Here is a 23,942-nt window from a genome sequence, read left to right on the forward strand (position 1 = left end):
ACTTAAGTATTTTTAAAAGCAAGTACTTCAGTACTTTAACTTGAGTACATTTTGATTGTACAACTTTCACTTGTATCAGAGTAACATTTGATCAGCGGTATCTGTACTTTGACTTAATTAATGAAGTTGGGTACTTTGTCCACCTCTGCTTTTAACCCATCTGAAGCAGTGAACACACATATGCACACACAAGTGAGCTCAAGGGCACTTCAGCCCAACCTCAGCCCAAGGCCACACCATGTTAACCAAACTGCATGTCTTTGGACTGTGGGGGAAACCGGAGCACCCAGAGGAAACCCATGCAGACACAGGGAGAACATGCAAACTCCACACAGAAAGACCCCAGTCGGCTGCTGAGCTTGAACCCAGAACTTTCTTGCTGTGAGGTGACAGTGCTAACCACAACCCCACCGTAACAAATTGAAGTAACAACACATGAATTCTGTACATTAAAAAACAAAGCATTAACATGTACATCCATTTTTAAAATTAAATGCAACACCAACATTATATGCAAAAAATGCATCACATTTAAATACTTTGCACTAATGTAAATGTTCAGCTTCCATGCTTTTTGAAGATGTGTATCATATTAATATCGCCATGTTGTGCTCTTTTAAATTAGAAATGACATCATTGACCAGTGAGCTGAATCCTTCTCTATTAATGTTTTCACCCTCCCTGAGGCTAATTGTGACTGATAGAGGTTAATTTCAGTTTTATTAATGTCATTTTACACTGTTTATATTTTGTGGCATATGCTGTATTTTTTTACTACCTCAGTGCTGGAGATGATTATTTTGTCTCACTGGTGAGACTTTTATTGGTGCCAAAGGAGACTCTGAAAATCTGTGGGCTGCAACTGAGGACCAGCCATGGAGCAGAATCACACATCACATCACACTGTCTCTCAACACTCCATGGGATTTATCTTTGACTTCGAACTTAGCAAGCTCATTCATGCATCAAGCACAATACAACCTTTAATTCTCACACACAGATGTAATACTGATTAGGGGAAGAAAAAAATGTAAAAAATAATAATAATAAAAACTAGACCTAAGCTCATTTCCTCATCATGATTAAATAATGAAATAACATTTCTGTCTGACTCCATAGCAATAGCATGAAATTCATTTGAGACAAACGAACAGATTTTCTGTGATTACTCACAGCTTCAATCATTCCATTACTCACTCTGAAAATGAATCACACAGGTATAACAGATTTGTTAATCTAATTCATACCTGAGTGATTAACATCCTAAAGAAATTGTGAAAGATTTGCAGCATTATTGGAACAACTTAATTTCATTATAACAGATGAGTACCACAGCTTCCACGAGCTGTAAGAACAAACCAACCATTTCATCAGTGTGTAAACAAAATTAGATAATCAATATGCTAATGCTGAAACAAAAAGCCATGGATGAGGACACAGACATATTGAAGATGACTCTTTACGTTGCTTAATGATTGTAGGGACCATTATGCTTGTCTCAGTCACTCCTCTGAACCTTGTAAATGTTACATGTTAATTGTAGTCATTAATCAGATTTTTTTTTTTTTGAACAACGCAGTTTGTGGAATCATATGTGTCTGTGTATCATGTGTATGGGGAGAAAGATTGGATAGTAGCTGCTGCTCAGTAATCAGGCATCCTGTGGACAACATGCTGACCTTCTTAAAGGCAATTTCCTGCTGACTTCTTCCTAGATTTGTCGGAAAACAAAACAAAACAAAACAAAAAACAGTAGGAAGAAGAAGGTGGCTAAATATCCCAGTGAATATGAATACTTACATTGTGTAAATATTCTATAGCCATTCTAGTCTAGTTAGAGTTTAGGCATGAATGTAATAATCCTCATTTATATGAGCAGGAAAGGTCAGAGTGAAGCGAGTAATCTGCACGCAAATTCACGTCCTCCATTCTCAGACTCATTATGAAGGCCGAGACTCAAATGATTATTTCTCGTCTGTTTGATGCATTGTTTTCTGATATAAGAAAAGCCTGCCAGACCAGCACTAACTTGTCCTCTTACCCCTGCCTAGAACAACCTGTTCATTTATTATTGTTGGATGTTATTGCGTGTGTGTGTGTGTGTGTGTGTGTGTGTTTTACTAAGTGAAAAAGAAAGCACATTCCACTGCTTGTTTCTCCACAGGCAGAATAGATTTTTTTTCCAGATTTTTTTTTGTCTTCCAGACAACAGAATCTTTTGCTTCTCTCCTTCTTTTCCCACATCCTAACAGGGCTATTAACTAACCTAACTCTTGCTGGCCACAGCAGGACTTTGGATAGTATTACACACAGCGAAACATTAAATCCAGCAGGGGGGTTCAGAGAGGATATGGATTTTATAATGGCTGGATAGTGAGAAAATTTATGCTTACGGGTCCAGAAATTAACAACGACCAACTGCATGATATAGTAAATTTATTGTGCTTTATTGAATTGTAGAAGAGTGCCGTAGGTGCTGGTTCCTGATACATAAGAGTAAAGTGAACAACACAGAATGAGAAATTATTGTGGATTCACAAATGCACATACATAGAGTAACGTTAAACTCATGTAAACTGCTGCACACAAAGGCACTAAGAATATACTTTCCCTGCCTTTTCTGACTTTTTCTCCCACTCAAAGTAGCAAACAAGGACAGTGATAATGAGTGACACTCAAGGCACTTTTTCAGACTGTGGTCTTGACATACAACCCCAAATCAGAAAAATTTGGGACAGTATGGAAAACGCAAATGCAAAAAGAAAGCAGTAATTTCGAAATTTACTTTGAATTGTATTTCATTGCAGACAGAATGAACCCAAGATATTTCCTGTTTTGTCTGGTCAACTTCATTTCATTTGCTAATATAGATCCATTCCTGCATGTCACACCTGCAACACATTCCAAAAAAGTTCAGACATGGGAATTTAGGGTTGGTAATCTCATCTCATTGGTTAAATAATACTGTAAGTAATGATGTGAAATGAAACATGTGATGTGAACGGGTAATGATTGGTGATTTGGTACAAAATCAGTATCCAGGAAAGGCCTAGTCTTTGAGAAGCAAAGATGGGCTGAGGATCTCCAGTTTGTCAACAAATGTGTGAGAAAATTATTGAACTGTTTAAAAACAATGTTCGTCAAAGAAAGATATGAAGGGATTTGGATATTTTACCTTCTACAGTACATAATATCATTAAACGATTTAAGGAATCTGGAGGAATTCCAGTGCTTAAAGGGCAAGGGCACAAGCCTAAGCTGAACACCTGTGATCTCTCATCCCTCAGACAGCACTGCATCAGGAACCATCATTCATGTATCGCTGATATAACCACATTGGCTTGGGATTACTTTGGCAAACCTTTGTCAAGCACTACAATACAGAGTTACATCCAGTCAGATGATTCAGTATTTCAGGCCTTTTGTGTAAGAAATGGACGACATGTGCTCCAGACCAAAGACGAAAAGGACCATCCAGACTGTTCCCAGCAACAAGTCCAAAAGCCAAGGTCTGTCATGATATGGGGTTGTGCCAGTGCCCTTGGGAAAGATAACTTACACTTCTGTGATGGCAGCATTAATGCAGAAAAGTAGATTGCAACATATGCTGCCTTCAAGACAACATCATTTCCAGGGATATTTCAACGAGACAATGCAAAACCACATTCTGCACACATTACAAAGGCAGGGCTGTGGAAGAAGAGGGTGCTTGTCCCCTCTGTCCCCAATAGCGAAAGTTTTTGAAACAAAAAATATGACAATGACAACCCCGTACTTTGCTCACCATAAAACCTGTTTGCAGGAAGAATGGGAAAAATAACATCTGAAACGCTTCATCACTTGGCTTTCTCAGTCCCAAACATATATTAAGTCTTGTGAAAAGGAATTGCAGCATTATAAAGTTTTAAATGCTTTATCATCCCAACTTTTTTTTAAGTGTGTTACAAGAATCAAAATTGAAATGTGTTTATTTTGACAAAACAATAAAGTTCACAATGTAAAACATCAAATAATATACTATTGTATTGTTTTGAGTGCAGTACAGGTCAAGGATTATTTACAAATCACTGTTTTCAGTTTCTGTATGCCATCCCAATTTTTTCTGATTTGGAGTTGTAAATTCCATAGCAATCAAATAGCACTATGGGTGGGTGATATAACAAAAATACCATATTGTTATTTTCTAAGATATTTCTATGATACACATTGCTCAAAACAGTGCCCAGTAACAGTAGTGTTGCAGACAAACCTGTTTAATGATTTATATACCGTCTTTCAAAAAAAAATTAAGTATAACTTGTTTGATTATTTCTCACCATTATTCTTCCTAATTTGTTCACCTGCCAATTCCCACTCACCAGCCAGCTTTCCCCTATCATACAACCACCATCAACTGAGGAGACTAAAAGTTAATACATGCATCCTCTGAGATATATGAAGCCGGCCAACTGCATCTTTTTGAATTGCTGCTCAGGCAGCATCCCGGGACAGTGTAACACACTTTGAAGAAAGTGCTATCTACCCTTTTCCACATACACGAGCTCACAAATGCCCACAATTGGCTATTGTTGTTGTGATTGACGGGGAGAGAGTATACCATCCCTCCCTCCCAACCAGAGAACTAATTTTGCTTTCTTGTGTAAAACAGATGGCTCGGTAAAAAGAAATACTGTATCATTTTTTTTATAATAATAATAATAATAATATTAATAGTGGCGGCACAGTGGTGTAGTGGTTAGCGTTGTCGCCTCACAGCAAGAAGGTCCGGGTTCGAGCCCCATGGCCGGTGAGGGCCTTTCTGTGTGGAGTTTGCATGTTGTCCGCGTGGGTTTCCTCTGGGTGCTCCGGTTTCCCCCACAGTCCAAAGACATGCAGGTTAGGTTAACTGGTGACTCTAAATTGACTGTAGGTGTGAATGTGAGTGTGAATGGTTGTCTGTGTGTCAGCCCTGTGATGACCTGGCGACTTGTCCAGGGTGTACCCCGCCTTTCACCTGTAGTCAGCCGGGATAGGCTCCAGCTTGCCTGCGACCCTGTAGAACAGGATAAAGCGGCTAGAGATAACGAGATGAGATAATAAGAGTTATTATTTATTATTATTATTATTATTATTATTATTATTAATGATGTACTTGACAACACAATATCAACAATATCAGTGATATCGATATTTTATTATCATATCACCCAGCCCTAGCACCCCATTGTTATGCAGCTCTAAGACACATTTATCACAGGCTGAAATTCTGCTGATATAATGTAGTGTTGCAGCACAATGAACAAAACAAGATGTCTATATGTGCGACAGACCAGCGATGTGTAAACGTTCTGTCATGAGTGAGACAGTTGTGTGCATGCAGAAATGGTTTGGTCAGAGAGAATTGTTCAGGATGTCCCTGTCATCTGGACTTTTCTGTTTTAGTGTGCTGAGCTCAAACGAGGGCTTCTTGTCACACTGTGAGACCATATTTGCAACAAGCAGCAGGGGAGAAGCGACTCCAGCAAAGCATCACAGATGTCACTCTGCATTTGTGCGCTGCTTGTCCTGCTGTGCGCTTCATCTCTGCACTGACAGAGCACTTCTGAGATACAGTGAGGTGTCGTCGTACCTGTCACCTCTGGGAGCACAACAGCCTTCCCTGGGCTTTAATTGCTGTCATTTCAGTAGCTAGAGAAAAGGCTTGTTCCACATGACAGCCTAATTAGCTTTATTTAGATCAACTCATGGCCATAAACAGAGAGAGGCCATAATGAACACATGTTTGGACGAGAAGGCTGTAGGAAACCTGCTTTGTGAGTTACAAACCCTTACAGCCCTCCAAACCCTTATTATTGGCCCTCTTAGTGTCATCTCTTTGATAGCATCCAGACAGTCTCCCAGCCTACTGCTGGTGTACCCACACACACACACACACACTGAAAAAAAAATTCATAATCGGCCATCAAATTTTAAAGGGCTTATTGTTGCAAAACCACAAACTTAAAAGGAAACCATTAAAAAAAGAAACATTCTGTCTTAAAATTATCTGAACTCCACGATGCCTTCAGGTGATCTGGGAAACCATTCAACAGCCGAGTTGCTCCTGGACAGAAGGCCTGAAACCCCATTGTGCAAATTTTACTCCTTGGGATAGGAAGGATGAGGTTATTATTGGATTGTCATTTGTGGCTGGAAACTGTGGGAGTAAGCAATTCTTTTGAGGCAGGGTGGAGCATTTCCATGGACGCACTGATGGGTCAGGAGAAGAAGTTTAATAGGAGATTAATATTGTTAGGACTGGGACTGTTTTGGCCTCTAGAGGCCGCTGTTATTTCATTTTCTTGTCATGTTTGTTTTGGCCTCAAGAGGCCGCTACTGTTTCTGTGCTGTTATGTTTAGCTCCTGTTACCTCTGTTCCGTGTTCCTTGCCGTTGTCTCTTTGGTTTTGTACTTTGCTTTTCTTTTTGGACTTTTTGGACTTTGTGTTTACTGTTTTTTTTATCTTCTGAGCGTTGGTATTTTGCCTTTTCTCTTCTAGTTTTTTGCTTTTGTATTTAACTTTGACCTTTTGGATATTTTATTTTTCCCTTCATCTTCTGAGCGTTTTTTGGATTATATTTTTGTTTGGACTGTAAATATTGTAAATAAACTTTTTGATACTTTTCTACTTCCGCCTCACGCCTCTGCACTTGAGTCATCCCCCTGGTGGCCTGGTGGGGGTTTGCTGGATTATCACACCAACGAGCCAGGTTCAAAACCCTAACAAATATTACATCTTAGAGGAAATTGTTAAGCAATATAGAGTGCAGAGAACTGGAGTGATAGGATCATGTTTTTGCATCAGGATCCTGGCAGCACTGGATTTGAAAGCATTGGATTTTGTTTGTTTGTTTGTTTGTTTGTAAATATGTAATCGTGTAAATGCAGATTTAGCCTCCTAGATTGACCAGGAGGCTTTTCTACTTAGAATCTATCACTTAGAAGTTCAGATAGTTAGTGCAGGAGATTTTTTGGGCTGCTACTGTAGCAATAGAATGAAGAATAGCCTATGATCAATGATTAAATTAACCTACTATGAAAACTGGCAAAATGACAAACCATGACACTTCATTCCATAATATTTATGTATTACAAACACTTGAAGTACAAAAGAACCTCTGACCAAAAAATTACACAAATTTGGTAGTAATTATAATTATTATTTGCTGATTGTATGGCCATTACATTAGTCTGAACAAATTGCAAATTCAGTTGAAGAAATCCTGAGAAATTGATATTGAACATGTCGACTTTCATTTAGCAAAGCAAACACCCTTAGGAAAAAATAAAAACTTGGTGAACCTTTAAAAGTTCAATGTAGAACAGAGTAGCTCCTTGTCAGAGAGGGTTCCAACTAGAAACCCTTTAGGAAGTATCTTTTATTTTTTCAGCTGCTCCCATTAGGGGTTGCCACAGTGGATCTTCCACCCCAATTTATGATCTGCATATTTGATTTGCCATAGGTTTTACACCAGATGCCCTTCCTGACACAACTGTCTCCAGTCTATCAGGGCTTGTCCGGCTGGATGTTTTTACCTAATCTGCATGTCTTAGGACTGTGGAGGAAACCAGAGCACCCAGAGGAAACCCACATAGAAGAGAACATGCAAACTCCACACAAAAAGGCCCCCATCGGCTGTGTGGTTCGACCCGAGAACCTTCATGCTGTGAGGCAACAGCGCTAACCACTACACCACCGTGCTGCCCCAAGTATATTTCATTTTATATTTTAACAAATTTTTAGTGATCACTCAAGATTTCTCAAAGATAGTTCTTGTGGTACCCTTAAAGGTTCTATGTTGAACCCTAGCCTAAAACATCAGAGAGAGAAAGTGGAAAACTCTAAACTTTCCAGAGTACACTTGAAAAACCATATGTGATCCATTAAAATAAACAGTGTACTGAGATTAATTAGAACACAAAAATATTGACTAGAACTTCATGGTTGTATGAGTATAGACTCGTGTGCGCAGAGGAGGGGGTAAAAGCTTTTCTCTGCTGCAGTCAGCCTGATGGAGGGAGGCCTGGCACCTCACACTGACTGCGCAATAAGATCAGCATGAGCTGCCAAACCTGAGCAACTTATTTTCCTGTTTGTTTAATTTACGGGTATGCTTAAACTGCCATAATTACAATTCATCGGTTAAATATGATGTTTTTACCATTGGATGTGATTCCTGAGTGTGGATTTGGATGGTATCCAGAGGGGCTCAGCACTCAGTAAAAGGTGAAAATGCTCTTAGAACACAGAGTCTGGCCTTTTAAACAAGCAGCTTTGTTTGGGTGTCTTCAGTTCACTTTAGACTGAAAGGTTATTCAGAGGTTCAACTTCTCACAAACACAAGGAGAGTGACAGCAAGGTCAGTGTGAGATCTTAGAGCAGGCATGGTGTTCTTCTCCTCAGTTATGACCCTCAACCCAGGAGCCACAGTGTTTCAGAGCCAGGGTATGGCTCTATACAGACCTCAGGCACTAGGAGATTTCCCAGGGGCCTGACTGTCAATTTTGCCTGGATAGTGAGACCAGTTTTTACAATACATAAACCCAAAGCACAGCTCAAGAACCTCCATTCAAACTGAGCAACCCCTTCCCTCCTTCCCCTCTTTTCTGCTCCAATAACCAACCATTTATTCAACTAAGACCTATTGCATCAAAGCACACAGGAAGGTTAACGTTACTAATCTTTTCAGCCTGGAAATACATGCATATAATAATGTTAGCTAGCTTTCTATTAAAATGGATATGAAGAGGAATGGTGGAGTGGAGAGAGAAAGGATAATAAAGAAAAGACATTTTTTTAAAGACGTGCCAGACTGTCCATTAACTTAAGCTTTTGCATTGGTGCATGATGAATTAGGCAACTGGTTTGTTTATACTTTTGGAAATAGACCCAATTAAATTCATTAGAAAAGACATTGGGCATGTACAAACTAAAAAGAATAACTGTGTGAGCAGGATTACAAAAAATATATTAAAAAGAAAAAGAAAAAAAACAACCCCAAGCACATCACTAGTTGAGGCCTGTTATGAACTTAATGAGCAGTTCAATAACTGTTCAATAACAATGCTGTCATTTCCACCTCTAGGTTTCAGTTTTTCCAGTATTTCTGAGGGCATATTGGTAGGTTTTGTTGTTCTTTGTTTTGTTTTGTAAAGGCCATAGCCACCTACAGATACCAATACAAGGGGGGGAAAAATCCAGTGATACACATTTATGGTCTTATGGTCATTGTCCTCTGTCCTTTCTTATCAATGAGGCATTTCCACACCCAGAACTTCAGACTGTTTTATGTTGTGTAGCAGTTTCTTAAATACTCAAACCAGCCTGTCTCATGCCAACAACCATACTACAGTCAGTCACCGAGATCACATTTTCCCCCCCATTGTGATGTTTAATGTGAGCATTAACTGAAGCTCTTGACCTATATCTGCAATAATTTATTCTCCACACTGCTGACACATGAATGGGCATGTTTTGCTAGTTTCATTTACTTTCTCATTGTCTATGGTTGAACATTTCATTCATTCATTCATTCATTCATTCATTATCTATACCGCTTATCCGTCAGGGCCATGATGGAAGCTGGAGCCAATCCCATTCACACTCACATTCAGATCTATGGGCAATTTAAAGTAGCCCGTTGTGGGAGGAAACCAGAATGCCCAGAGGAAACCCATGCAGGCACAGAAAGAACATGCAAACTCCACAGACAAAGGCCCCAGTTGACCAGCATATTCGAACCAAGAACCTGCTTGCTGTGAAGTGCTACTGAACATTTCAGAGAAAGAAAATTTATATTTTATTGCATGTATCCTTGGAAGTAATATTTTTATGCTTTATTTCCTTGTTTATTCAATTAAAATGTCCATGTAGCCATTTGATAATAGATTAATTAGACCACCATGAGCTGCTAGAACACCTTGGCAAAGATTCTGCTATTTTCTGGAGCTGTATTAAAGGAATGAACAACAATTTTCCAAAAGATATTCCCTTAATTGTTAATTTGATGAAGGTGGACTTCACTTGGGCTGAGATCTGGAGACTGTGATGATCCTAGTGTTTGGTTTACATCATTTTCATTCTCAAATTCAAATCACTCAGTGAGCCAGTACGCCCTGTGGAAAGGAGTACTGTCATTCTAGAAGAGCCCACACCCATCAGGATAGAAATGTTTCCTCACAGATCAGTCAGAATAACTTTGTTTTAATTTACAGTCAATGTCTTTCTACAGAAACAAGTGGACCATAACAAAGGGGTCGGGGTCTAAATCCCAGTCTGAATTATTGTCACTGTCTGGCTCTTCTGGAACGTGTGCAGTCTAATAACTTTCCTCCTATAATACATTTATCCAACCACATAACTTGCTCAACATTGCTATATAAGATTAGATAGACATGCAGGGTGCATGGAGATAATGCATTGATTTCAAGTACCTTTACTGTTCCAACTCAACAATTCAACTAAAAAGTAAATTATGTTTTCAGTTCCATTTTTATAATCCACAGCAAATTATGTCACATATACAGGAAACAGGACAGGAAATTGTTCAACTTAATTCTGATACATTTAAAACTTTTTCCATCTTTGGGTCGATTTTTTCCAAGCAATTAATGTTATGGAAATTAAAACCATTTTGTTGATTTGATGCTTGAAGGTGACAAAAAATGACTTGTTAAAAGCAAGTCAGCCTATTCAAAAACAATAAGACATCTGTTTCAGCCTAATAACCATGACATACTTTCTACAAAAAAGATTACCCCCATTATGTGCAGTCATATGATCATGGACATTCAGTCCCTGCACAGCCATTAAAAACACACCAGTTATCTATCAACCCACTGCACTGCTTTCCCTAATGAACACATTAAAAACCTCTGACGCATGTACAGCTTCAGTTTGTTTTGTGGCAAGTGACGGAGTCATTTCAGGTGGACCTTGTGGCAGTTTAACTCCTGGTGTAGTGGCATATTCAGTGCTTTATGTATTCGCCCTTGACGGAGTTGCTTGCTAATAAAGGTATAATGCAGATTTGACTTGCAGATGGGGAGAAACCATCTGATGTCCTTGCAATGATGGGCAGTTTAATATTAGGCTTCTGTTCAAATTCTCCTGATGACCCTGGACTTCAGCATCTGTGCTCCACATGCTGCAATTCTGAACCAAAGTAGACACAATTTATGGAGTAAAATCACTGGATTTAATATGAGAGAACAAAAACAGTGTTTAAAAGAGGAAAATAGCTGTTGGGAGAAGAAGTGACTGCTAAACATGAGCAGAAACAGAAACTGCTTCTTAGCAACACAAAACTCTCACAATTAGCTTTCACTTCATGTACTGCTGTGTGTGTGTGTGTGTGTGTGTGTGTGTGTGTGCGCAGAGAGAGAGAGAGAGAGAGAGAGTTTTAATGGTCTGCCAGGCAAGAAATAAATCACATAAATTGCAATTATGTTATGCATAATTATGTATATGTATTGGCATATTCACTATGTGGTGTAATGGAATATAACAGAAAGTCATCTATATTTGTTTTGGTTTTGCATTTTGTCTGAATTAATTGTATTATTAAGATTTCACATCATGTATAGTCAATCTATATGGTTTACTAGCATACACACATTTCCATGGTTTTGTATAAGGTTGGACAGAGTACTGTAGAACACTGTTGATGGCTGGACACTGAATACACAATTTGAAATGCATTTTTTAATCTTTGAACCAAGAAATATAAAAAACAAAGAACTAAAAGCAAATATGCTACTCAAAATTACATGCCAAAAAAGGCAGTTCTGAATGCTGATAGTAGCAGCAGCATTAACCTGACACCAAAACCAATAGAGCACAAATGGACCTAAAAGCATAAGGTTCTATTGTGAGGCAAATGTACTTACTTCCATCAAAATCTAAACTTTTCAAATGAACTGTGCATGGTATTAGTAATTATCAGTCTCTCTGCTGCAATAGATAATGACAAAATTGCATCCTAATTTTGTATCACATAACTAACTAAAAAATACCTTTTCCGAGTTATTATTCTTTCACCTATTAACTAATGCCACAGGGTAGGGAAGTATTTTTGCTGAATAATTTAGCATACAAGTTTGTTAAGTTGATGTCTAATTTTAATTGTCTATTGGGCTTTTTTAATGTACTGTACACTTTGGTCTGATCATTAGTTTCTTAGCAGGATATAGCAGCATAAAGAAGTCCAGTCAACTGATTTGTATCTTTCTGTTTACGATGTTGTATATTCCAATAAATAACATACTGAAACAGACCAATGCACATACAGTGGTGCTTGAAAGTTTGTGAACCCTTTAGAATTTTCTATATTTCTGCATAAATATGACCTAAAACATCATCAGATTTTCACACAAGTCCTAAAAGTAGATAAAGATAACCCAGTTAAACAAATGAGACAAAAATATTATACTTGGTCATTTATTTATTGAGGAAAATGATCCAATATTACATATCTGTGAGTGGCAAAAGTATGTGAACCTTTGCTTTCAGTATCTGGTGTGACCCCCTTGTGCAGCTATAACTGCAACTAAATGTTTCCAGTAACTGTTGATCAGTCCTGCACACCGGCTTGGAGGAATTTTAGCCCATTCCTCCATGCAGAACAGCTTCAACTCTGGGATGTTGGTGGGTTTCCTCACATGAACTGCTCACTTCAGGTCCTTCCACAACATTTCGATTGGATTAAGGTCAGGACTTTGACTTGGCCATTCCAAAACATTAACTTTATTCTTCTTTAACCATTCTTTGGTAGAACGATTTGTGTGCTTAGGGTCGTTGTCTTGCTGCATGACCCACCTTCTCTTGAGATTCAGTTCATGGACAGATGTCCTGACATTTTCCTTTAGAATTCTCTGGTATAATTCAGAATTCATTGTTCCATCAGTGATGGCAAGCTGTCCTGGCCCAGATGCAGTAAAACAGGCTCAAACCATGATACTACCACCACCATGTTTCACAGATGGGATGAGGTTCTTATGCTGGAATGGAATGTTTTTCTTTCTCCAAACGTAACGCTTCTCATTTAAACCATAAAGTTCTATTTTGGTCTCATCCGTCCACAAAACATTTTTCCAATAGCCTTCTGGCTTGTCCACGTGATCTTTAGCAAACTGCAGACGAGCAGTAATGTTCTTTTTGGAGAGCAGTGGCTTTCTCCTTGCAACCCTGCCATGCACACCATTGTTGTTCAGTGTTTTCCTGATGGTGGACTCATGAACATTAACATTATCCAATGTGAGCGAGGCCTTCAGTCACTTAGAAGTTACCCTGGGGTCCTTTGTGACCTCACCGACTATTATACACCTTGCTCTTGGAGTGATCTTTGTTGGTTGACCACTCCTGGGGAGGGTAACAATGGTCTTGAATTTCCTCCATTTGTACACAATCTGTCTGACTGTGGATTGGTGGAGTCCAAATTCTTTAGAGATGGTTTTATAACCTTTTCCAGCCTGATGAGCATCAACAACACTTTTTCTGAGATCCTCAGAAATCTCCTTTATTCATGCCATGATACACTTCCACAAACATGTGTTGTGAAGATCAGACTTTGATAGATCCCTGTTCTTTAAATAAAACAGGGTGCCCACTCACACCTGACTGTCATCCCATTGATTGAAAAACACTTGACTCTAATTTCACCTTCAAATTAACTGCTAATCCTAGGGGTTCACATACTTTTGCCACTCACAGATGTGTAATATTGGATCATTTTCCTCAATAAATAAATGACCAAATATAATATTTTTGTCTCATTTGTTTAACGGGGTTCTCTTTATCTACTTTTAGGACTTGTGTGAAAATCTGATGATGTTTTAGGTCATATTAATGCAAAAATATAGAAAATTCTAAAGGGTTCACAAACTTTCAAGCACCACTGTACTTTGTCCAATATTCAGAATTTTGCTGTTTAAAATTGGTCACAGATGATTTAAAAACATCCTAAAATTCTTAAAGCTATTATGGTTTATTAATAAAGGTATGATACACTCACTGCCTGACAAAAAAAAAGTTGCATGTTCTAATATGGCAGGCGTTCACTGTGGCATTGTTTCACCAGCCTTATGCAACATCCCAACATTTATTTCCATCCAGAGTTGCATTAATTTTTATCCAAGATCTCATCTTGACGAAGTGAGAGTCCAGCCACTCTGTAAAGTCTTCTCCAGCATCCCAAAGACTTTCAATGAGGTTAAGGTCAGGAGTCTTTGGTGGCCAATTCATGTGTGAAAACAATTCCTTGTGCTCCCTGAACCACTCACCATTTGAGCCTTAATTTAATGTCTGTGCCATCTGGGAAGAAAAAAATCCATTTATGTAATAATCTGGTCATTCAGTACATTCAGGTCATCAGCTGACTTCATTTTATTGCCCCATAAGGTTGCTGAGCCTCGACCTGACCAACGGAAGCAACCCCAGATCACAACACTGTCTCCAGAGGTTTGGACGGTGGCCACTATGCATGATGGGTTCATCACTTCATGTGCTTCCCTTCTTACCCTGACACACCCATCACTCAGGAACAGGGTAAATCTGGACTCATCAGACCACATGACCTTTTCCCATTGCTCCAGAGTCCAATCTTTATGCTCCCTAGCAAATTGAAGCCTTTTCTCCTGATTAGCCTCATTAACAAGTGGTTTTATTATGACCACACAGCTGTTTAGTACCAGTCCTGTGAGTTCTCATCACACTGTGCGTGTGGAAATGGTCTTCCTTTCACTATTAAACATAGCCATGTGTTCTACTGTAAAAAAATTTTTAATGATTCAACTACACCAAGCATTTAAGTGATCTCTGATCATGGTCAGTCAGGATCTTTTTCCCACCCCATTTTTCCATGAAGTTGATGGTCCACCACTATCCTTCCAGGATTTAATAGTGAGTTTTTAATTTTAACCAAATTCCAGTCATTTTATCAATCTCCTTAGTTGCTTTCTTTTCTCAATGCAGTCCAATATTTTGACCCTTCTGAAACACAGTGATGTCTTTTCCACGACCACAGGACATGTCTGACCTGTTTGTTTAAGAAATGAGAAGCTACTCACTGCATCAGTTAGAGTTAAAATAATTGTTTCCAGATGAAGCATATTAATCACTGCAGTAATTATCCAATCAAAGGCTCTTAAATATTTGCTATTTAAACCCAAATGCCGACTTAATTTGGCCAGGCAGTGTATAAAAATGCAGAAATACAGAAGGATATCTATATTGTATCTTAAATTATAATATAAATAGCTAAAATGTTAAGCTTCAGCCACATTTTCCTTTTTGTAAACATCCAAATTGTGGCTGCGGCTGTGTTATGAGACATTTTGAAGATCTGAGAGTGAGCTCTGGATTCAGAAAGACTTCACCATCTGCCCAAGAGCAGTGTTTTCTTGTTATGCTGGCCTTACACCAATCAACTTTTCAAGTGATTTCACTATTGCAGACAAATTTCCAATGTCAGAATAAAATCACAATAGTTTTGCTACAGTAGTGGTGTGCTCCTGTCATCTCGATCATTTGGTGTAAGGTGGTCAGGATACCTGTCTTAAAGATCATAGGCAGGGGTTGGAGGTGGAACGTAGAATATCAACTTTATTTTCTAGAAGAATGACCCAAAAAGCAAATTCAGTCTTCCTAATTGTGTCCTAATTGTGGGTGTCTAATTTGCACCCTAAAATTGAATAAAAAGGTTAAAATATACTGGTTTGCGCAAGTTCCGAAGGTTTGTTTACATCTCACTTATGCACACTTTTACCACCAGGGGACAGTCGTCGTGATGTCATTCAAGGCAAACAGACTGGGAGCAGTTCTGTGTTTACTTGCGAACCAAGCACACGTATACAGACTTTGGTCGTGAGAGGTTGTGTAAAATGTCTGAAAGTGATAGCGATTTTGAAGTAGTAACTCTCCAAATTGAATATCAAGAGGTGAAACCATATATGTATGAACCTATGGCTGTTGCAAAGCAATCAGTGAATGTGGTTCACTAGTTTGACCATGCGGCCTCGGAATCGACTCAGCCGACTCTGATCGCGGTGACCCCAGACCTCAACAAGACTCGCGCCCAAATGACTTATCCTGGTAGTTATGATAAATTCTTACTTTCATTGTAATACTAAATAAGAGCCCTTTTGAAGAATAATTAAACCACATGGGCACACACATAATCCCTATAATATAACATGGATTCATTTATATTGCTAATATAATATATTGCTAATGGATAAGCATGGATATGGCTTTTAGCATAAGCTAGCAGCACTGCTTCCACCCCGGTTATAGCTGAATGAAGCTAGAGGTTGGGATATTTTTGCCCAGGCTGCGTTATTTACTACTTTCAGTGTCCTCGCGTCCGAGACGAGGCCGGGTGTCGCCGTTTCCGTTAGGCGGGACGTGACGGCCTTAAGCTAAGGGCTAGCGCTAGGCTAACAGAGCATAGGTTTATGTACATGTTTAGCAGCTGGCACCTGCTGCTGGAGTTTGGTGCTGGCTCACTCTTCAGCGGACAAGCCATATTACGGTCAGGCTACAGTGTTTTAAAAATATTGAAACATATTAATGTATTAATATTTTCAGTGTAAATGGGTGGAAGTCATTTATTGTGTATTTGGTTCAACTGGTGGCCTTCCTGAGTTTGCAGAAATCCTTCAAATCTGCATTGTTGAACTATGCAGAACTGGCTTTTGAACTATGTACTGATAACAAGCCGGATGGTCCCTCTCCTCTTTAGCCTGGAGGACATGGTGTCTATGATTTCTAAAAAGAATTTCTACTTTTGATTCATCAGACCTCGGGACAATTTTCCACTTCGCTTCAGTCCATTGTAAAATAGTTCGGGCCCAGAAGGTGGTGGTGTTTTTGGATATTGTTTATATATGGTTTTAACTTCCATTTGTGGATGCAGTAATAAACTGTTTTCACAGACAAAGGTTTTCTGAAGTGTTCCTGAGCCCATACAGTGATTCCCACTACAGACACGTGTCTGCTTTTAATGCAGTGTTGCCTGAGGGCCTGAAGATCACAGGCATCCAGTGTCAGTTTTCAGCCTTGTCTCTTGCATACAGAGATTTCTCCAGATTCTCTGAATCTTTTAATATTACATACCACAGATGATCCCCAAATTCTTTACAATTTTACATTGAGGAATGTTATTCTTAAATTGTTGTACTGTTTGCCCACGCAGTCTTTCACAGAGCGGTGAGCCCTTCGCCATCTTTACTTCTGAGAGACTCTGCCTCTCTGGGATGCTCTTTTTATACCCAGTCATGTTACTGACCTGTTGCCAATTAGTTTTTTTTAGCATTACACAACTTTTTCAGTCTATGGTTGCCCCTGTCCCAACTTTTCTGAAACATGTTGCTGACATAAAATTCAAAATGAGCATATGTTTTTCAAAGAACAATAAAATTTCTCAGTTTCAACATCTGATATGTTGTATTTGTACTATTTTCAATGAAATATAGGGTTTCCATGATTTGCAAATCTTCACATTCTGTTTTTACTGATGTTTTACACAGTGTCCCAACTTTTTTGGAATTGGGGTTGTACACTGTGGGTGTGAAATGGATGGTTACTTTGAAAAGGCACATATTGTTTAAGGTATGTCTATAATGAAACTTCTTTCTCACTTTCTCATGAAGTAGGGGTGTAACAAAAAAATCACTTGATCAATTGTTATATGAAAAATTGTTGAATTGTATTAATCTTGTTTTCACCATAAAAATGTTAAAGGGTTTTAGGTATTCAATGACAATATATACTGTGTGGTTATGTGATTTCAACTAACATCTGTCTGTCTATGTCTGTATCTGCCTGTCTGTCTCTGTATCTGCCTGTCTGTGTCTGTCTGTATCTGTCTGTCTGTCTGTCTCTGTAGCTGTCTCTGTATCTAGCTGTCTGTATCTGTCTGTCTGTCACTGTCTCTATCTAACTGTCTGTCTGTCTCTGTATCTATCTACTTGTCTGTCTGTCTCTGTATCTATCTACTTGTCTGTCTGTCACTAGCTGTCTGTCTGTCTCTGTATCAAGCTGTCTCTGTATCTGTCTGTCTGTATCTACCTGTCTGTATCTGTCTGTTTGTCACTGTATCTATCTGTCTGTCTCTATCTATCTAACTGTCTGTCTGTCTGTATCTATCTATTTGTCTGTCTGTCTGTCTGTCTGTCTGTCTGTCTGTCTGTCTGTATCTATCTATCTGTCTCTCTCTGTCTGTCTGTCTTCCATAATTTTCAAGTCAGACATGGTAGAATTAACCAAATGGGAATCCTCAGATTAACTGCTAAAAATGAACATTAGTTGAAGTTCTTAATTGAAGTTGCAGTAATTGCTCAGTATTATCATAACCTTTGTGTCCTGTATTTGTTCCCTAGAATACAAAAAGTGAAAGATGTCAAGTCCTGTCCACCTGAGCATCATCTTTGGCGGAGATGATGCCAGAAAACTTAGCCTGATGTCAGGGATACCAGTGTCTGTGGATCAACTTGTCCACGAGATAAAGACTGCTTTTGGACTTGTGCAGCAGTTCAGGCTCCAGTATAAAGATGCAGATTTTGGAAATGAATATATCAATCTTACATCAACCAGTGAAATAAGAGACAGGGATACTCTGAAAGTGGTATTTCTTGCATGTGAAGAAACTAGCTCCAGCATTCCAGGGACTCTACCACCTTGCAGCACCAGCACCCCACTGACTTCTCCCACTACATCCTACAGCTCTGGGAACTCACACAGGTCTCCATCCTTGCACGAGGACGTTTTTTCTTCTGATTACTCATTTAGCAGCACAGACACTATCATTATAGATCCAGCTCCAGAGTCAAGAACCTCTTCGTGGCCTCCAGTCTTCATTGTTCCCAACTGTTCATATTTTGCTGAAATTCAACTTCAAAGAGCAAATGCAGAATTCAGAGCAAACGGCATGCCTCTTACCCCTCCCTCAAAGCTAAGAATGGATATTCTTGAAGGCATGGCCGAACAGATCTTCAGATACACAGCATATCCGAGTGACTCCCAAATTGAAGAGGCTGCTGAGGTCTTGGTGCATGTCCATCCATGTTTAAGGGAAAGAGGAACTCGTGCTGGCCATGAAGGATGGAAACAGTATCTAAAGACAAAGTTGCCAATTTTCGCACTAAACTGTGCAAAATTGGACACCCAGAAGTCAATGTAAACTCTCTCAAGAACAAGCGCAAAGGACAAGAAAAAGCTGCAAACATCAAAAAACCAAGAAAAGCAGAGGTTAACTTTCTTCGATCTCTCCCTTGTGGTGAAACAAGAGAGAGTCTTGAGAATGAAAGAGTAGCTCTCTTGACAGAGGTGAAAAAGAGACACAACGAGGCTGTGGTCAAGGAGAAAATGCAGAAGACCTTCTCCTACAGACGTCAGGAGGTTGTCCAGGACTCACCTTTAGTCTCTGAATTTGTGAACAGATGGCCTTCCTTGTTCACAGTGAGTGAGGTGAGCATTACTGATCGACATTCTGCACACTGCTCTGCTGATGTATAACTGCTTTCCAAAATTATGTTCAGGCAATAATTCAGTTGGGGAAAAGAATATTTTATTATATATGAACATCTATTTGTGCAATACCGTAGTAAACTGTTTTGTTGTTTTTTTCTTCATGTCAACAGCATTTCTTAAGACCACATTTTCAGAGACTGATTGTAAAGGAAGACTGTACATTTACTTTTCCAATGGGAAGTTTAAAAATGCAGAGTGGTGGCATATCAATGTATTGACATGCCACCAGCTGTCACGATTTAGATTTTTTGTAGCTGCCCAACTTTGGTATTGATGGCTTGTGCAACTGCTCTCTATAGCTTGACAATCAGCCTGGTATGAGCTAGCGCAGGTGCTTATAAGACTGTGTTAACAGTTTGACAAAGCCCTGAAATATGGAAAGGAAATGATAATACAAACCAGAATGTTGAAGATAGACAACTCCCCATTCAAGAAGATTGAAATGTGATTTATCTGCATTTAAGATTGTGCCCAAGTGCTAAGTCTCCAAAGTGTCTGTCCTTTTTCAGCCCAGAAACCTCTTAAAGCTATTACTTCTTATTTTTCCTATTGACACCTCTTGTAGCATTTTTTTTCTCTCTTATAGATAAATGCGGAATTCATGCGCATAACAACTTCACCACTTCAAGCCAAGTTTTTGGCAGAACTTGACAAATACACACCTAACTTGATGAAGCTCTTCAGCAGTAGAGGAGGAGCTGCTGGAAGTAAGATTAGGCTCATCATGGCTCCAACAGCTAAGGCAAGTGCATTAAACTGTTGCATTATTTAGCCAAATAAGGTTTTTCTCCCCATGTAACATCTCTTTTTCCCATCTACCTTCCTCTGTTTAATCTTCTTCCTCCTCAATCCACTTTGTCATTCTTTCATTTTTCTTTCCTTTGCCTCCATCCTTTATATTCTTGGATCCATGGATGAGATGTTGGACCCCCTCCCATCTCTTGGTGTCTTCAGCTTCCATACTTAACTTTCTTTCATCATCCTCTAAGCACCTCTCTTTTGTATTTCATCTTTCTACTTCTCCCTTCCACTCATCCCCTACAATTCCTCCTTTTCTTTACATGGTCACCCCTCTTCTCTATCTCCCCTCTTTTTTACATCTTCTCCTACCCTCTGTAATGTGGAGTTGGAGGGAAGCTTAGCCACGGATGCTAGTAGCATAGTTTCAACATAAATAAAGTTGCAAGGCAGAAGACAAAGTGGTGGGATTTCCACACAGTACTCATAGATAAGGCCCATATAAAGCCAGGTCTCACAGCATATTCTACAACACTCATGGACAATAAAACGCTCGTGGCTCGTTGTCTTCTCTACAGTCCACATTACTGAAGTTGAGGAAGTCAAAAGAGAGAGATGTAAGAGAAACACTTGCAGTACTAAGCGGTAAAACAATAAACTGGTAATGCTCTATTGTGATACTCTGGCTGTTACACCTCCACTTCCCAATGTCCATCTTTGTTTACCTCAACAACCTTCCTCTCCACCTCACATGGGGTTATTTGTGATAAAGATCTGATAAATGTTGGAAAATGTCTTGAAAAATTGCTAGCCTTAATACTTGACACACATTCTTTTGCAGAGTGAGGACATCGAAGTCAAGAGGGACTGTGTACTATGAGGTCTTTGTGCTTATCTCAATGAGGACAGCAGCACTCTTATCAAGAAGTACTTGGTCAGTAATTTCATTTTACTGTGAGCTTTCAGTCTTGCAATGTTTTATCAATTTATTTCAAAATGCTCAAATTGTTTTTCACCATTAGAACGTCAACTATGAGGAAGCTCAGAGAGACATCGCACAGACCACCATGGGGCTTTACGTGATCCAAAAAGAGGGTGCTGATGGTGAGGAAAAGCCAGAGGATGTTGGAGTAGTGATTGAAGGCATGGAACTTCTATGCAAGCTGGGAAGTATTTCCTTTGGATGTGCCATGCTTTTTGGGCTCATCTACACACTCAATCTGAGCTATCCCCGAGAACTCAAATTCACATTTGAGTTCATCCAGAAAGTGTTGATGAACTTGGATGGTAACAGACTGTCCCCAAAGGTCCAAGCACTTAAAATAAAGATGCTTCAGTGAGATCACAACTTAAGGTGCTGGATAATTGAGCCAGCTACATTTGGCTTGTTGGAGCTGCATCCCTGGGGGTCAGGTGGACAGTTACCTTCAATTTGGATGCGTACAGTTCTGTCATGATTGCTCCCACCCCAACCCCTCATTAGCTCATTACTGCTGTTCTGCTGTTATTTCACCTTGTAACTGTTGCATGTGTTACCATGTCTTATCTTTATTGCTTGGGCATCTCTTGTGGTGAGGCTAAAAAGAGAGTCCTTGGAATTAGGACTTTTATGTTTTTATTGTTATGTATTTATTCATTTAGTTAGTTTAACTTGTACAGGTAAACAGTTTACCTGTTTATTTGCGTTATCTTATTTGGTTTTACCTTTTTCAAATTAGTTGAGGATAACTGCATTGAACTTCCAAATGGTGGTGTTTGTATATTCATGATGGGATGTATTTTCTGGTTGAATCCCTGGTGTAATGCAGTATATGCTCAGTGGCCATTTTATTAGGTCCATGTGTGTACACTAATGCAGTCCAATACATGTTGTTCCAAAGCATATTTGCATAATGCCTCCTGCTTTCATTGTCACCTGTAGTATTAACAACCTTGACTTTTTTCTAATTGCAAAATGTCAAGCATAATTAATGTTCCTAAAAGTTGTAAGGTACTGAATTAAAAAAAAAAAAACAGTTCATGCTATACTGTGTCATACTGTGCCGGTGCGCCCAAAGTCTGAATAGCATTCATAATTTCTGTACTTATTTGTCTTTGTGTTGAGGTAGACACATACTATGACAAGCCTTTGAACGATGTGCAAGTGCCAACACGACAGGTGTACAGCGGCATCCACTGGTATAGACAAGTTACCAATAAAGTTATCAGATCTATGCTGTGCGTTGCTTTGTGATTTTAACAGGAGATAGGATAACATATTTGAAATGCATTACTATTGTATATATACTTTAACACATAGTGTTGATATGAAAGTTCACCTTACCTTTAAGTGAATAAACACAAACTTTATGTACATTTGCATTAACTTTATTTAATTTATTCACACTGATTCAGCATGGGAGAAACACTTTGAATTAAATGGGACCCTTACATTGAACTTGTCTAATAAAATTACATGGAAAAACTTCATGTAATTGAAATACTTAAAGTCAACGTTTTTGGTACAATTATTTTTTTGAGTGTACTCTAAGCGAGGAAATATCCCTTTTGTCTCATTTCCACAATGATTGTACAGGATCCTTCAGGATTCTTGACTTGTCAATTGCAAGCAAAGGTAAAAATGTTTACCTCCAATCTTCTCCTTTTTGCTTGAGCGTTGCTGGTCCGTTTCTTCTTTGACTGTACAGTGTGTGGTCATCGAAAATGTGTTCTGATATATGTTCTTCACAGAAAATGAGCTAAGGCCAATGAGTCTGAGTTTGAAAAAATAATTAATCGTATCATTGTTCCTTTGATAAAAAATGAAAACGGGTCTCACAGACCCGAACACCATACAAGGGTTAAGTTAGTCTTTTTCTCATTTTGATATTCCATTAAAATCAACCGTGTTTAATATTATCATACGTTTTTAGTCTTGGCTCATGCAAATGGTGCCATGGACATTGTCAACAACCAATAATTGAGCTCTCTCGAGCATCAGACAGGAAGTAGCAAAGCATGTACAGGAACATCTCTAAAATAGAATCTAGTTGCAGTCTTACAAACAGTGACCCTGCAAGATCCCCAGTCTTTGCAAAATCAGTCTGTGACTGAAAACACTGTGACTAATGACACAGTGCCTTTATGCCAGCCTTACACCAAATGACTTTTCATGCAATTTGACTGTCACAGACAAATTTCCAGTGTCAGAAGGTGGTCAGGACAGTTGTGTTAAGTCAGTCTTTTTCTCGTCTTGATGTTCAGATAAAATCAACCATTTTAATATTGTCTTTAGTCTTGGCTCATGCAAATAGGGGGGTTGCATCAGACGGTCAACTAAGCTCACTGTTCACAAAGCGTTGCTATCATTGGGGTGCCTTGCTAGTCATCAAAATGCCCTACGCTTGCTTTGTTTTGTGCTGTTCAAATCAAACAAACCATGAAATTGATAAAAGTTTCTTCCAGGTTCCCTGTGAAGTGATAAAGGGTGAAAGTGCAAAGGACTTTACCAAAAGATGACAAGAAAGGTGGCTCTTGAACCTTCCACTGTGATTGAAGGGAGCCGAGTCAAAGAACACTCAAGTTTGCAGTGATCACTTCATGAAAGGTTTGTAAATTCCTCTGGTTAATTTTGTTTGGATTTGCAAATGACTTTTCTCACCATTTTCCATTATTTCAT

At 39.0% G+C, this 23,942-nt stretch overlaps 1 long non-coding RNA gene across 2 annotated transcripts; it reads left to right on the plus strand.

Annotated features, from left to right (window-relative positions):
• The first annotated feature begins 7,499 nt into the window (after positions 1–7,499).
• LOC132886834 (uncharacterized) lies at positions 7,500–20,282 on the plus strand. 2 transcript variants are annotated; one of them, XR_009654729.1, is made up of 5 exons: positions 7,500–7,728; positions 14,417–14,563; positions 17,545–17,626; positions 18,397–19,483; positions 20,112–20,282. It is a non-coding gene; the product is annotated as an uncharacterized LOC132886834 (long non-coding RNA). The 2 variants fall into 2 exon arrangements; XR_009654728.1 differs by having other exon boundaries at positions 20,133–20,282.
• The last annotated feature ends 3,660 nt before the right edge of the window (positions 20,283–23,942 follow it).

The sequence above is a fragment of the Neoarius graeffei genome, chromosome 5, assembly GCF_027579695.1.
Source record: "Neoarius graeffei isolate fNeoGra1 chromosome 5, fNeoGra1.pri, whole genome shotgun sequence".
Classification (NCBI taxonomy): domain Eukaryota; kingdom Metazoa; phylum Chordata; class Actinopteri; order Siluriformes; family Ariidae; genus Neoarius; species Neoarius graeffei.